This window comes from Bidens hawaiensis, unplaced genomic scaffold, assembly GCF_021521415.1.
Source record: "Bidens hawaiensis isolate Kalapana, Puna unplaced genomic scaffold, B.hawaiensis_p1.1 tig00013001_1, whole genome shotgun sequence".
NCBI classification, from domain to species: Eukaryota; Viridiplantae; Streptophyta; class Magnoliopsida; order Asterales; family Asteraceae; genus Bidens; species Bidens hawaiensis.
In genome coordinates, this window is record NW_027492090.1 from 251,189 (window position 1) to 266,779 (window position 15,591).

Here is a 15,591-nt window from a genome sequence, read left to right on the forward strand (position 1 = left end):
CACTAAATCTCTGTCCTAACATCTACAACTATGTCCTAACATGTAAAAAATAAAGATAAAACGAAACCTGGTTTAACTCCGACTGACCGTTAGCGCCGTCCGGCATCTCCTTGTCCGACTCCGGAAACATACATGGTTTAACTCCGACTGACCGTTACCCGTCCGACATCTCCTCGTCCGAATCCGGAAACATATATGGTTGTTGGTGTTGGTTGAATGAAGAGGGTGAGGGTTAAGAAAAAAAAATAAAGGAAAAAAGAAATGGTAGAGAGGGAGGGGAGGGAGCTGGGCTCCAAAAATATACAAAAGTCAATACGCCGCGTATAGGGCTATACGCCCTATACGCGGCGTATAGCCCGTACGATCCGACAACCCTATGACAAGCCAGGCTAGGACGTCAAATCGTACCATAAAACGCCGCGTATAGGCCTATACGCGACGCCTAGGTGGGTGGCGGGGCGGTGTCCCTAACAGGTCCCATGAATAATCAAAGTCTATTGAAATAGTTATTTGATGGGTGTATTTAATATCCTAGTAAACCACCGTTGCGTTCCTCATGTTATATGGTATGATGGTAGGTGCTTGTGTCGGTTGGTGGTGGTGGGTGGCACCGGAGGAAAAGAAGGAAGGAGGAGGGGGGTCGTTAGTGATGGACAGATGAACATATGAAAATTTGATTTAGGGTTAATGAAATTATAAAGGTGGGAAGAATTAAAAGAAATGAGAAACAAAAGAAAATAAATATTACCAAATTACCCGACTTAACAGACATAAATAGACGATGTTAGAAAAAAATATTAAAATGATAAGTTTTAAAAACGTGAAGCACCCAATTACAATAAATTCAAAATTGATACTAAAGTTGCGTAATTAAACAAAGCACTCATATAAAATTAAGGGTAAACATCATAAACAAAATCTGCATAATTTTTGTTATTTCCTGTATAAAAGTTTGTTAACCATTCTTTATATGTTATAAGTCTCTTTTCATATGTTAAATATAAATGTGCTTACAAAATTGTTTTCAAAAATAACTTAGGGACTGTTTGGTAGCCTCTTAACAGTCATTAAGAGGCTACCTTTTAATGGCTCATAACATCTGAATGGTTAAGAGGTAGCCTTAAGTCTGAATGGTTAAAAGGTAGTCTTTTAACCATTCAGATTTAAGACTACCTTTTAACTAGGGGTGCAAATGAGCCGAGCTAGAGTAGCTCGGCTCGTTAAAAAGCTCGATCGAGCCGAGCTTAATCGAGCTCGAGCCTAAAAATAAGCTCGTTTAATAAACGAGCTCGAGCCCGAGCTTCACTTATCGAGCTCGAGCCGGCTCGCGAGCCTAAATGAGTGTCATTTATATAATTTTTTAAAATATATATTTAATAGTTAATTAATTAATATATATATATATATATAATGTTTGAAAAAATCATTAAAAATAACTAAATAATATATCATTTTATACATAAAGTTATAATAGAGAAAATATGTATATAAATAATTATAATTATATAAAAAATAGTTGATATATAGTAAATGAGTCGAGCCCGAGCCCGAGCTCGACCTTGAAAATCTACTCACGAGCCGAGCTCGAGCTTTGAAAATAGAGCTTGAAACGAGCCGAGCTCAAGCTCTGTGTAAGCCAAACGAGCCGAGTTCGAGCCTAGTAGAGCTCGGGCTCGGCTCGACTCGTTTGCACCCCTGCTTTTAACCATTAAAAGGTTACGAGCCATTAAGTGGTAGCCTCTTAATGACAGATAAGAGGTTACCATTGAAACAGCCCCTTCGAACCAATCCATCCAGTGGTTTGCTTAATGTGCGACTTAATAAACTAATTATTTCATTGTGGATTCCAACTTTCTACATTACAAAAGACGTTATATTCTCCCAAACCATTGTTGACTTAACAGCCCAACATTTTGTAGTAGTTGCCTCGAAGTCAACATGACTCCCACGCCCACTCTTATAAAACCAATCCACTTGTTAAATGAATTAGTTAGCTTAGCATATAACAAGTGATGCTCATACATTACATTAAACAATATATCCATTTCACAACAAAATATCGTCAGGAAGTCAGGAACATAGTATATTTATCCTACCTTCAAAAAAACAATTATAAAACAGGCTCAATTCAATAAATTATCAAAGACAAGATATCCTCTTTCTATACCTTGAAAAGTGTGTAAGTGACAGTATCCTAAAAACACATTAAATAAAATTAGATATAGATTAGAGTATCCTACCCATAAACCAATTTAAAACCTATTAAAATATAATATATATATATATATATATATATATATATATGATTTGTTTGTAGTGGTTGTGGTGGGGTCATTACGAACTCACCTCCCAAACGTTTGAGAATGCAAAACAAACCTAACACAAACGTTTGTCTCCACCCATAAACCAATCTAAACCTCATGTCATGTCACCAAAAACCAATGTATGAAGTTGCTCTTATGATGCCATATAACTAAACGGTTTATATGAGCAAAGTTAATAGAATGGAATAGCCTACTATAAAAATAATATCGTGTTAGGCAACTAAACGGTCTCCTTGACGCCATAGTTTGGTTTTCTTGATTATAGGGGAACGGAGATAACAAAGCTAATTTGATCAACCACATGTTTAAAGCTTGGATAAATTTAACCATGTTTAAGGAAGGAAACAAATCAGTGAATCATATTTGCTAGTAAATTTCCTTGAGGTTTTGAACAATTGAAAGCGAAAGAAACTATTTGGTTCGGTTATTCCGAATTTACTTATATAATGATCAAAGTATGAACCACCATAAGAAAATCAAAACCAAGTTTTAACTATACTTTTTATGAGTTTTTTACTGAACTAGTGTAGTTGGAAAAAATATTTGTCAATTTTTGTAAAACTATTTACCAAAATAAGTATTTTCTTGAAAAATGTTCATCTCTCCCCTATTTTAATCGAATAAACCTAATTCTCATTAATTAAATAAAAAGAAGGATTGTTATATGTGATTTGTTATTATTCATCATTACTGTGTATGAACAGACTGTTTTTCTTTTGGTTTCTACCCATAACCCAACAGTATTCCATCCTTAAAATATCTGGTCAAAAGCAACCAGACTGTTTTTCTTTTGGTTTCTACCGGCTCCGGCCAAATTCCCAACTTTTCGATATTAGTGCCATATTGAAACCGTCAGCGCCAGATGAGACGACTTCCATTTCTATCTTTATATAGATTCCTTCCCTAAGATCTTCTCTTCCATTTCACCCTGCCTTTGAATTTCTACCAACTTCTTAGTCCAAAATAATGAAGTTTAACAGGGGATATCGTATGGAATTTCTACCAGCTCAATGAACCCTAGACCCATATCAATAACCTCCATGCGATATCCCCTGTTAAGCTTCATCTTTTGGATTAAGAAGTTGGTAGAAATTCAAAGGCGGGTGAAATGGAAGAGAAGATCTTAAGGAAGGAATCTATATAAAGATAGAAGTGGAAGTCGTCTCCTTAGGCGAAATTCATCTGAAATGCGCCTTCGCCGGCAGTTTCAATATGGCACTAATATCGAAAAGTTGGGAATTTGGCCGGAGCTGGTAGAAACCAAAGAAAAACAGTCGGGTCGTCTGCTTTGACCATATATTTTAATAGTGGAATATTGTCGGGGTGTCCGACAGCTTTGATCTCTTTTTGATCGGTCTCATCAGAAAACTTACACATGTCAGTTTTTGATTGGAGGATGAATCCCGTCGGAACATTTCCTAAAGTGACCCCCCCTTCCAAATTCCCGGGACATTTCTGGAATAATGGAAATTTTTGGGCTATTTTTTGTTGCTCCCTCTAAAAATGACAATTTTGAGAATTTTCCCTAACAAATACTGTAACGATGCTCCTTTTGTTTAGTTATTTTACTTTGATTTTGTTCTAAAATAGTTTCCAATTCAAATTGATTTTTGTGGTGTTTTGGCTTGCTGATGGCAGAGGAATTGTTGTTCGTAGTCAAGAAGCCAAAATGAACTGTGTGTGAACTGTATATGCCATAAGTTAACAAAGAAAATTAACGGAGTTAACCATTTCAACGTAATCGATGGTCCATTTGCACAATAAAAAGTTTTTGAACGAAAAACCCATTTTTGACCAAACCTCATGGATGATTTTAGCACTTTACTCTTTAGACTAAATAATAGTCATTTATGGTTCTATAAAACCCAACTTGATTCATAGAAACCTTTTACCCGGTTTCTTGGTTTTAAAAAGCACACCTACACCCGAGGCGACCTTTGGCACACAACTCTTCAATCTTGTATGGGTAAGGCGCAAGCCACGCGCAATTGGGGCACAACCGATTAAGGATTTTTAGGTTGTACAAACGTGTAACTTTTATGTAAAAATAATGCATAAACCTTATTTATAGCTACATTTTGAATGGGGGATACAAACACCTATGAATATACCAATGATCCTATCCCCTTACAAATGTGAGATGTTGAGATTTTGTTAAAAAAAAGACCTATGATATATATAAATTTTTTTTTTAAAAAGAGTTAAATAATCACTTTGCACCTTGAATACAAAAAGCGGTTCGCTTTTACACCTAGGTTTTAGACCCTCCTTTCCATAACCGTTTTAAACATTCTGAACCATTCCACTGCCTTGACGCACAATCTAATAAGCAGTCCTATATTGTGTTTTACAACACATCTTGAAAGTCAAACCAAAATATAAGTGCATTCAGGTACAAACAAACATGTTTGTTCAATCATCATTACCAGAATCTTGATCTTCATCAGAAGATTTGTCTTCCTTAGGTTGTTGTTCATGGTCCCCTGCTTCCAATTTCATCTTCTTTTCTTGTTTCTTTTGCCTTTTCTTTTGGCGTTTCAAACGTTTTTTGCCGTGCGCTCTTCTGCTGCTTTTAATCTTTCCTCCCTTCGTTTATTAAACTCCGCCACTTGTTTCCTTTTTTGAAAATCAACGTCCATTCTTGCAAGCCGATCTTGTTCTTTCCGTCATATGTCGGCACTGTTCCAAAAAATAACTACTCAGATGATATTCAATAATCAAATATAAATAAACACCAAAAGCTTTATTTACAACAAGAAGATGATCTATTTTTACACATCAACCTTTTTTATCAAATAAACCTTTCATAATTTATCAATCCTTTGGTTGTTTTGGCCAACCTCAACCCCCCAAGTACATGACGCGCATCTTTTTTAAAACCATGCATGCATGTCTATGCTTTAAAGTTCATGAAAAAGATGCAAGAAACACACATCAAATTGTAGAATAATTATCCATTAATGATAACGAGAGGGGCATAAGGTGAATTAATGTCAACTATCAAGAACCATTTGATCCCTTTGAGCAAATCAGTTCAATTGTTCCGGTTTGTGGCCCACATTTTGTCATTATTAAATTACAATACAGAAGTTAAAACTCCATAAAGTTGCAAACTAGAAACAGCACGGCACATATTATTTTCTTAAAACGAGAGAAACCAAGAAGTCAAAAAAGACCAGGAGATACAAGTTACAAATAATTTTTTTGTAGCTCTCCTGTCCTCTCCTATCCCTACCGGTCCTCTTTGTTTGACAGCTCTTTCAACCAGTACGACTTTTAGGGTTTCCCTTTACAGAAATACCAAGTTAACTTATGGAAGAGTGATTATTACCTTGGTAAAACAAAAACAACTAGTATACAACATATATATCTTATTCTAGTATACAATAATAAGACTCTCGGCCATGTATCTATCTCATGGCTAAATAAGTGATCTGATTCTAACAATAATGACTATTCACATGATTATCTATAAAAGCTTATTCCCTTGAACCTAAAACCCACGGACTAAGGCTGAGTAGAAACATCTCCTCTTGGTTTTAAGAAGATGCCTCAAGCAACACAATGGTGAAAAGACATCACATAGGCAGATACCTAAGGTTATCATGAAAACGCCTTTCTTTAAAACCAAACAAATCCCTGCTTTCGTAAGTAATTGGCAGAGTAAAGGCAATGGTGGCTGTGATTGATATGTTAGGGCTCAGCATAGCATATATAGAGGGAGGGTAGCAAAGCTACCCACGGATCCCTTATCCGACCCGCGGATCTTCAAAAACATCCGCATCCCACGGATCAATCAACCAACCTGTGGATCGCCAAAAGACATCCGCACAAAGAATAAGTGGACTTGGGAAACCATCCACAATCCAAGACACTTCATGGAACTCCGTCATAATCCGCGGATGGTCACGCAAACATCCGCAGAAGGAATCTACAAACAAATCAAGGGACTCATCACACGTATGATCCCCACGTGATATGGAAGAGCAGTTGTAACAAACTATTTCTAGAAGATTCTCTCCAAACCTCCTGATAGTGACATCGGCCAACGGAAACAGGACACCTGGACACGTAATGGCCATCCCACGACGTGCACAGATAATGGCTACACCATAAGCGGGTCCAGGCTGTCACATCCAATAAAGGCCCGACACGTGTCCATTCAGGCAAGGAAGGAATAACTTGATAGTGACAATTCCACCAATCACCTTCCCTCCCCCTTCGGCTATAAATACGAAGGTCATCTCTTCAAGGTATTCATTCACACTCTCAAGCCTTAAGCGATTACATATCGTGTCTTACTTTATTCCGATCAAAGTACGATACTTATTCTCACGCCGGAGGGTGGTTACGGGAAGACCCCCCACTCTGTCCTTCCCGTAACGAGACTCAACTTCTGATTTGCAGGCTTCAGTTTGGATCTGTTCTCATCACTTCAGTATAATCTCATATGGGGGAAATACCCGGTCGGACGATCCAGTTCGATCTAGTGTTCATAATATTGGATTATTAAAGGAAAATAAAATGAGAAGAGTTGTGAGTTGTTATAATAAGTGATTGATAGAAATGAAATAAAAAGCCACCTGATGGAAGTCACCGGAGCCAGAACCAGCGGAGCTACCGGAGGTATCGAACAGGGACGCAATCTAATATACGACGGAGCTTCACCTCCAGCTCCTCCTCTTCTTGATTAGGAACGGGAGGCCAACTGTATTCAACCACAGCTGTAGATGTAGATTTATCAGAAGACACCGATACAATCTGCAAGTCTCCACTCCTCCACATCGGAAAAACAAAACCCTAAGCCGGAATTTGTTTTCTACCTTTCCAAGATTGGGATAAATTTGTTTTCTAGTTTTCAAAGATTGGGATTTTGCTTATTTTATTATAACTTATAATATAACTGGTTTGAGAATTTTTAACCCGTGTATTTGATGGAAAGTTTTAACATTAATAAATATAAAATCAACAACAAAATTATCATATATTGTTAATATAATTACATCTTATATTAAAATTACAGAAATTATAAAAGAAAAATTACGTAAATATTTTACAATTAAGAAAAAATTTTCTTGTACACTACATTTGTTGTTGTATTGGTCAGGTTATCTTGTTTATCAAAAATCAAAATCTTTAAAACATATTAATATATATAATCTATGAATCTTTATATCTTAGAGTGGTCGAATTGGTGTAATTTTAAGTTCATATAGTGTTCTTTTTTATGGTGGTTGCCTCCGGGTTGTGGAGGTAGTCGTTGGCGGTTGATCGGTTTGTTTATAAAAGTTTATCGTTAAAAAAAAATTATATATATGCAATCAAGTAATTTAAATATGCAAACACAAAGAAAAATAAATAATAAGTAAAGATAAATATAATAAGTACATAAAGATGTTTTAAAAATGTTACAGCAGGTTCAAATGAGAGTCAACTTCTTAGTATGAAAATGCGGATTTTTGTCGGTCGTACTCACAAATGAAACAACGCATTCACTAAAATGACATTAGAAATGATCATAATGTTTTTCTATATTAGTTTGCAACCTGATAGTTCGGTTCATTTAATAACCAAACCAAACTTAAGCTAAATTTTATTTAGAATTGTATGAATAGTTCGGTTCAATTAACCAAGGGTAAAAAAGAGAAACCGATAACCGATTTTCGGTTAATCAGTTTTCGTTTAATTTCAGTTAGTGGTTCGATTGTTTATCACCCCTAATATTTACAATAAATGTGCATTCAAAAGTAGTTTCTATAGTTTGCATCAACTTTGAGGTTCTATTAGAATGTTAAAAAAGAAACTTAATTAAAAAGTCGACCCTCATATAAATTCTAGTTTTGAATAAAAAAAGTTAGCATAGTCAAAGAGTTTAACTTTTTCATTGCTTAATTTCAAAAATTGTTGAGTTTGTGGTACATACTTAATGGTGCCAAGAATGACAGCTGACCTAATATGTAAATAAATGTTGGCGTCTAATTAATCTGAGAAAACTTTATGTAGTCATTTAATAAACATAAAGCTTTCATAAATGTGTGAACGCCAAAAGGACACAGTTAAAAGAAATCAATGCGTTATAGAAAATCTAAATTTGTAACAATATTTTAGTCTTTAAATCATAATGTGTTAATTGTAGAATACATATAAACACATAGGTAGGCCCAGAAGGAAAAGTGGTAGATTTGTCATCAAGTAAAGTTGGGTATATATCATATTTATATGAAATTAATCCTTCCTTTTTATGACCTTATGGTTGATTGAAATTTTCAAATCATGTTATGCATATATAACTCATATTGGAGTCTGCAAACTTTAGTTTAGTTGTCATGAGCTGAATTATTGTAGCCTAAAAAAGAAAATAATAGTATTTTGTAAACCATGTTAATAAAAATGTACAATTGGGTTGTGCAGGATTCAAGAAAATCTTCAACAATGTCAAGAGTAAAGTAGGTGTCACACCCCAATCTAAGACGGAAATGCCGAGGCGTGATCCAATTGCTCACAGCTCGAAGATACTATCATAATTATAAATGACAATACCTAATTAATTATTTTATTCAAATAATACACACAATAATCAAATACAACAAAAACAATTCAAATAAATAAATATAACAAGATTAAATCTAAGTTTGTCTTCATCATAACCCTAAGGTCTTTCTAAGCGTCCATACTTCAACTTCAAACAATCTACATATGCGTAGAAAATGGAGTTTTGTCAACAAATATGTTGAGTGAGTTTACCACCAAGTTTTGACACCAAAATAACGTTAATATGATAAATAAGCAAAACGTAATAAATGCGGTAATGAAATCAAACCATAAGCAAGTAAGTTGTTGATTAAACCATTGCCAAGCGAATCGGGCACCGGTAAATCAACCATGAGCAAATAAATAGAATAAGACTGTTGCCAAGCGAATCGGGCGGTGGTCAATAGAATGAGAACCCAATACATGGGGATCTGCGAGACCTCTCCGAACACGAAGGCGCACATAAACAAGTAAGCACATAACAAGTAGATTTGATTAATCACACACAATTACACGTTTGCTATTTTTGATATGTATGTATATATAGATATGTATCTATAGTATGATATACGCATATGTCCCCAAAACGTTTGTGAAAATTGAGTAAAATAGGGGAATGATAAAACTCACCTGATCGATTAAGCCAAACGGGAATGAATACGACAAGAACGATAATCACACTCTTCAAGAATTACCGACAAGAATCCTAATTAAATGATATGATGAGTGAATTATAAATGAAATAATATGTATAATGAATTTAGGATTTCGATATGATTTGAGTTATAATTATGTTTGGTATGTTATGGATTGAACGATTGATCGCTACGCATTATTGTTATCGTTTAATTATAAAATCATCGTTTAACGTGTAATCGAACTTACAATTAATTAGTTTGAATAAATATGAGTTAAGATATTATATAATAATTAATAAACGTTTAAATATATGATTATCGGAAGCTTTATATCTTGAGCTTTGTAACAAAATCCGAGGGTAAAATATACATTAACACTTTTAATCATGTTTAATACTTTTATTATAACTCTTGTTTTAGAAAGACTAATATATATATATATATATATATATATATATAATAATTATGAACAATATTATAAAGACGTTTTAACAACGAGAAAACAACAATAGTGGTGTCGGTTTTAATAAAATAATGATGGTTTAATAAATAAATATACACTTATAATACATACACACACACGAAAACTTGTATCGAAACTATTTGACACAAAACATTAACTTATGATGTCGGTATAAATAAAATATTGTTTATTTAATAATTAATATTAATTATAATATATTATATATTAATAAAACAAGTTAAAATATTTAATAATCAAAAAATACCAAAAATAGAGTCTGCTGGGACTCGAACTCGCGACCTCAGCTGGACCAGGGGTTTAGCACACACACCCTAGCCAACTGGGCTAGGGTGTCAGCTGGTTATTATTTGTAACCTGTTAATTATATACAGAACTAAGCAAACCCAAGTTTGAATATAAAACCTTAAATGTTCAATCGATTAATCTGTTAAGTGTTTGTTTAATTGATGTTAGGGCTTTTGTTATACTATGTTAGACGAGTAATAAGCATATTTCAATTACCTTAAACGTTGCTGAAACACGAGCCAATCGCGAGTAACAGTGTCGGCAAAAAGGAATGACGAACAGCCTATGTCCAGGAAACGATGATCCAATTAACCCTAGGGGTTTAGTTTGCGCTGGTATGAGCAGGGTGCAGACGCAAGGAATTATGTTATTATAAATATTTGATTATATAATCAAATTCTAAGTCACGGCGGTTTAGGTTCTCAAACAATTCATATCATATAATATCTTGTTTCTTAATTAGTGATGATGGTTAGGCCGTTTATGGCAAAAGAAATCAAAACTATGAATCAATTCCAAATTTAGGACGACAATTGTGGCCCAAGTAAACTAAACGGGTCATGGACACGGGTTGCGGATACGGGTATGGGTACATTTTATCATCGAAAAATCCGAGTCGTTACAATAGGATATTATACACATCATATATAAATAGTAACATTATATAAAAGTCAAAAGGCTATTATTTTCATAAAGCGATATTTTAGTCTTTAAATCCTAATATGTTAATTAAAGAATACATATAAACACATAGGCAGCTAAAAAGGAAACAAGCCTGAAAGCTATGCTTTTGAGAGTTGAATGGTCTAAATTCGGTTGATCATAAATATTGACACAGTCTATAATATCCCATCCGGACTCTGTCAACGAATCCACAAAAAACATAAAGCATTCATAAATTAGAAAATTACACAACAATCTATATATGAACACCAAAATGACATAGTTAAAAGAAATCAATGTGCATGATTTAGGAAATTACACAACAATCTAAACCTGACCTAAAACTAATCAACCATCAAAACAATTTCAAATTAATAAAAACATACAAATTGATGGATCTAAAGTAGGGAATTATAAAAGTTACCTAATAATAAGCAACAATGGATAATAGGAGACGATTTGCATTGCGTTGGTAAGAAAAGGATTGACCAGAATAAATAGTCATATTATTAACCATGATGAACGGTTTGAATCGATAGCGGCGGTGGAGATGAACGATAGCAGCGGTGGGGATGAACTATCTTGTAGGTTTAATCGGATAAGGGAGAAGGCAGCGTTGGGTATCTAGGTCTCGTATGTTTAATCAGAGAAGGGAGAAAGCAATGAGAATCAGGTCTGCAACCTAGGTTTCATTATTGGGGATGAGTGTGTGTTGAATTAAAACAAATGGATCTTGAATAATATATGGATCCGAAAAACATTATTTGCGCGGGTTAATCAGAAATACATACCATTTAAGGAATATGAATTAAAAAAGATGAGGAGTGGTGAGAACTTGACAAGTGAAAAAAAAGAGTATCCTTTTATTAAAGTAGTAAGATTGGTGTTTGGAAAACTTAAAAGTTGTGAGTGAATAAATCATAAGTTAATAGCTTATAATTTATGATTTATATACGTTATAAGGAGGTTAAATAAGGAATCCCAAACACCCCTAACCGCCCTTGGCCCATTGGGTTATCTTTTATTCATCTTGTACTGTTAGACCACTAGTTCAAACCCCACATGCATACTAACATCAATATTTTTCTTTACTTTGAATTCATCCATTAAATTTAGATGTCAAATGTAAAGATATTTTGGTAAATTTGCTATCATTTTAACAATTTTCCATACTAGGAAAATTGGATTTTAACAATTCAAACTATTGGCCATTAGCCATTAATAATCCCAACTAACAATCTAATTAGTGGCAATCCCAACATTTAATTTAGTTTCTAATGACAATCTCAGTCTAAATTATTACGAAATTGGTTAATTTTTCTGTTAAAGTCTTATGGAATGACCCAAGTACCCTATTATAAGGTTATATTAAAATAAAAAAGAAAATAAAGTCATCATTCCACGTCGTTCTAAAAATAAACTAACATAATAAAATCGTTATTCGATCTCCTACCCGTATAATACCAATATCTCCAGCGACCACCATCCCTGGTGACGTGTCTTTTCCGGCAACTAGAGAAAGAAATTGTCGGCCGCCCTTTAAGATTCGAATGAATCGGGTTGCAGTGGATTGCCGGAAAAGCGGAGAGGACGATGGGGGTGAAACGAGTACATTTGAACTGAGATAAATTACGTGGATGAAGGGAGATATGAAACGCCGCTAACAGCTTGTTAAACCCTTAACTAAGTAGATCAAAAACGGATCGCAGGTGGTCACTGGAAAGAACGAAGACGAAGGGGTTGAAAAAAGTGGTGTGAACTGAGATGAACGACGGAGATGGATGAGATGAATCAAGTAGATTCTAAACGCCGCGAGCATGATGGGGTGACACACAAAGATGATGGTGGCCAGTCGGAGACGGAGACCGGTGAATTGGTGCGTGTTGCAGAAGAAAAACAGAAGTGCGTAGATGTAAAGAAGTGGTAGTAGTGGTCTGAGATGATGGAGACTGTGGTCGGAAATAGTGAATTCTACTACGGCCGGAGATGCCGTGGTAGGGATGATGCAGGGCCGACTATGTGTGACCTTGAGTTGGGTTAATTCAAGAGACTCGAACAAATAATGTTTGATTTTTAATTTACAATGGTGTTATAATATTACCACTAAATTATAACAACAATTAACAATGTATTCTTTAAACTTGAAGATGATAAAACAAGAAAATAGGAGAGACATATAATTAGTAAGTTTGCCAAAATGTGTATCTTCCTTTGTTACATGAGGTACACATATGTACTATTGGTATCATTGTTTAGGAGACAGACACCATAAATTTGTGTTGAAAATTTTCATCCATTCACATGGATGTTTTACCCACACGTTTATAACACTCCCCCCTTGGATGAAACATTTTCAAACTTCGGGATCTTGAATTACTGCCTAATTAATAACCTTGCCAAAGAAAACCCAGTGGGAAAAAACTTTAGCTAGGGGAAAAAGAGTGCAATATATTAGGGATGAGCAAAAATCGGTATGGTACCGATCGGTACCGGTACCGAAATCGGTACCGATTTGGTACCGTCGGTACAGAATCAGTACCAAGGATTTGAGTTTTCGGGACCGATACGGTACTGGTACCGGTACGGTACGGTAACGGTATTTCACGAATTTTACCTTAAATACGGATACCGTGCCGGTACCACACCGGTATCGGTACCGTACCGGTACCAAACCGAACATTTCGGTATCGGTACCAAAAAATTACGATTTTCGGGATCGGGATTTTTGGTACTGGTACTGGTACTGTAAGACCCCGAATCCTGGGAATCCTAGAGTTGGTAATCATACAGAAAACTAAACAAATTATTAACTCCAAGACAGTTCATTTCATTTCAAAACTAGTTCTGAGTATAAAATCAGCTGAAAATCATAAGTACTAAAACAAGTTCCCAAAATCCGGGAATCATGCTCAAAACCAAATTTAAATGCGTCTAGTAATAATTAAAAAGAAACAGTGTTCATTATTGCAATTCCCGACTAGATATGCCTTCAACCTTCCAAGTAGTCTCTAGCACGTCCAAGCGGTAAGCATCCTCCTCCTAACCTGCAACTCACACTAACATACACACAAAGTCAGCTTGAGCTGAGTGAGTTTAAGTTTTAATAAATTGTCATATATATAAATCATTCCAAGAGTTTAAATATAAAACGGGATATGAACAGTTAGGCCATAATAAACGATAAGTAGTCATACTTATATACCTATATAATTATATCCCTATGCATAACATCCAAGTAATAACATCAGGGTTGAGCACACGTACAACCTAAACACGTAACATTCCATCCAACGTATGCAAACACAAAGTAGGCATACGCAAACATCCTTAATCGATAACGACTAATTAACATCAGCAATCATTGGCCATAAAGTAACATCTGTATAAACATACATATTTATTATTCTATAATATACCATACTACAAGTAAGCCTATGGGCCATAAGGTATCACGTGTGTATACATACTTAAATATCATCACAAAACATACCATAGTACAAGTGAGTCTATGCAAAACCATTTAAGCGGTTTATCAAGTAAAAACAGTTCGGTGTGTATGCTAGCCCAAAACTTGAAAAGAGTGAAAAGGGGCATCATGAACACACCTGACACGAGGTACTAAGTCACCACAAGCTAGAGGGCCCCTAAGTAATTCCACAACTCACGCGCCTGTTGGATTATATACTATAGTTACTAACGATACCGAAGGGACTCGTTTATCCTATGAGGCGTTCTAATATGGTTCAAGTTACCTGAAGCCTCAACCTCACCAAGTCCGATTAAAACAGCCCCCGGGGCCTCATATCTACCAACACGACCCCTAGATACCCCCGAGAATAAAGAATTCCCAAATTACCCCCGGAAGTACTAAGTGAGACTAATATGCGCGTTTAAGAGTTGTTTAGGCACATAACCCCCAACTCAGCCCCGTGTGGACCCAATTTGATAAATTCACAGCCTACTAGCCCACACGACACTACACGGGTTGGATGGGTCGGTAACTCGCAAGCATAACGCACCAACTACTCAATAAACGCGAATTCGCGTTGTACCGACCCGTTAGAGTAACCGACAACCAATTCAGCCCCAATACCTTTAAAAATCAGTTTCTTACAGCCCACAAATTATACCAAGGCTACAACATTCGAATTAGTTATTAGTTCCCTCAAACAACGCGCTTGACACCACAATTCACAAACTAGTCAACCGAAATCTAGTTTTCACTTCATCAACAGTTGACCAACCTAACGAATGCCAAAATTCACGATACTCAAGTATGATATACAAGAGAAACCTAGGAAGATTATGGAGCAAAAACCTTAACCAAAACAGCCCCGAAAATGCTTGAATGGATAGCCACCGGGTAAGCCTAAAACATGCGATTTAATGATCAATAAGCGAGTTATAATGACCAATTAAGGTGTAAAAGACTTTAGAGAACTTGGGACTATCCTTCAATTAAAGTTTTACACCCTAATATTGGCTGAAAAAAAGAAAAACGAGGGTGGGAAGGGGCTGCTTCTTGCCGATCAGACAAAGGGAAGAGGGGTGGGGGGTTAGGGTTTTGATTATATTATAAAACTTTTACACTTTAGCCCCTCCAATTAGAAAGAAATAACAACTAGATTAGAATTTAAATAATTTTCACGTACTGGAAAGATGAGAG

General features: G+C 35.4%; 1 pseudogene; it reads right to left on the reverse strand.

The window, feature by feature from the left end:
- Nucleotides 1-4,649: 4,649 nt before the first annotated feature.
- On the reverse strand, nt 4,650-7,109 carry LOC143542923 (uncharacterized; annotated as a pseudogene).
- Between the last annotated feature and the right edge of the window lie 8,482 nt (nt 7,110-15,591).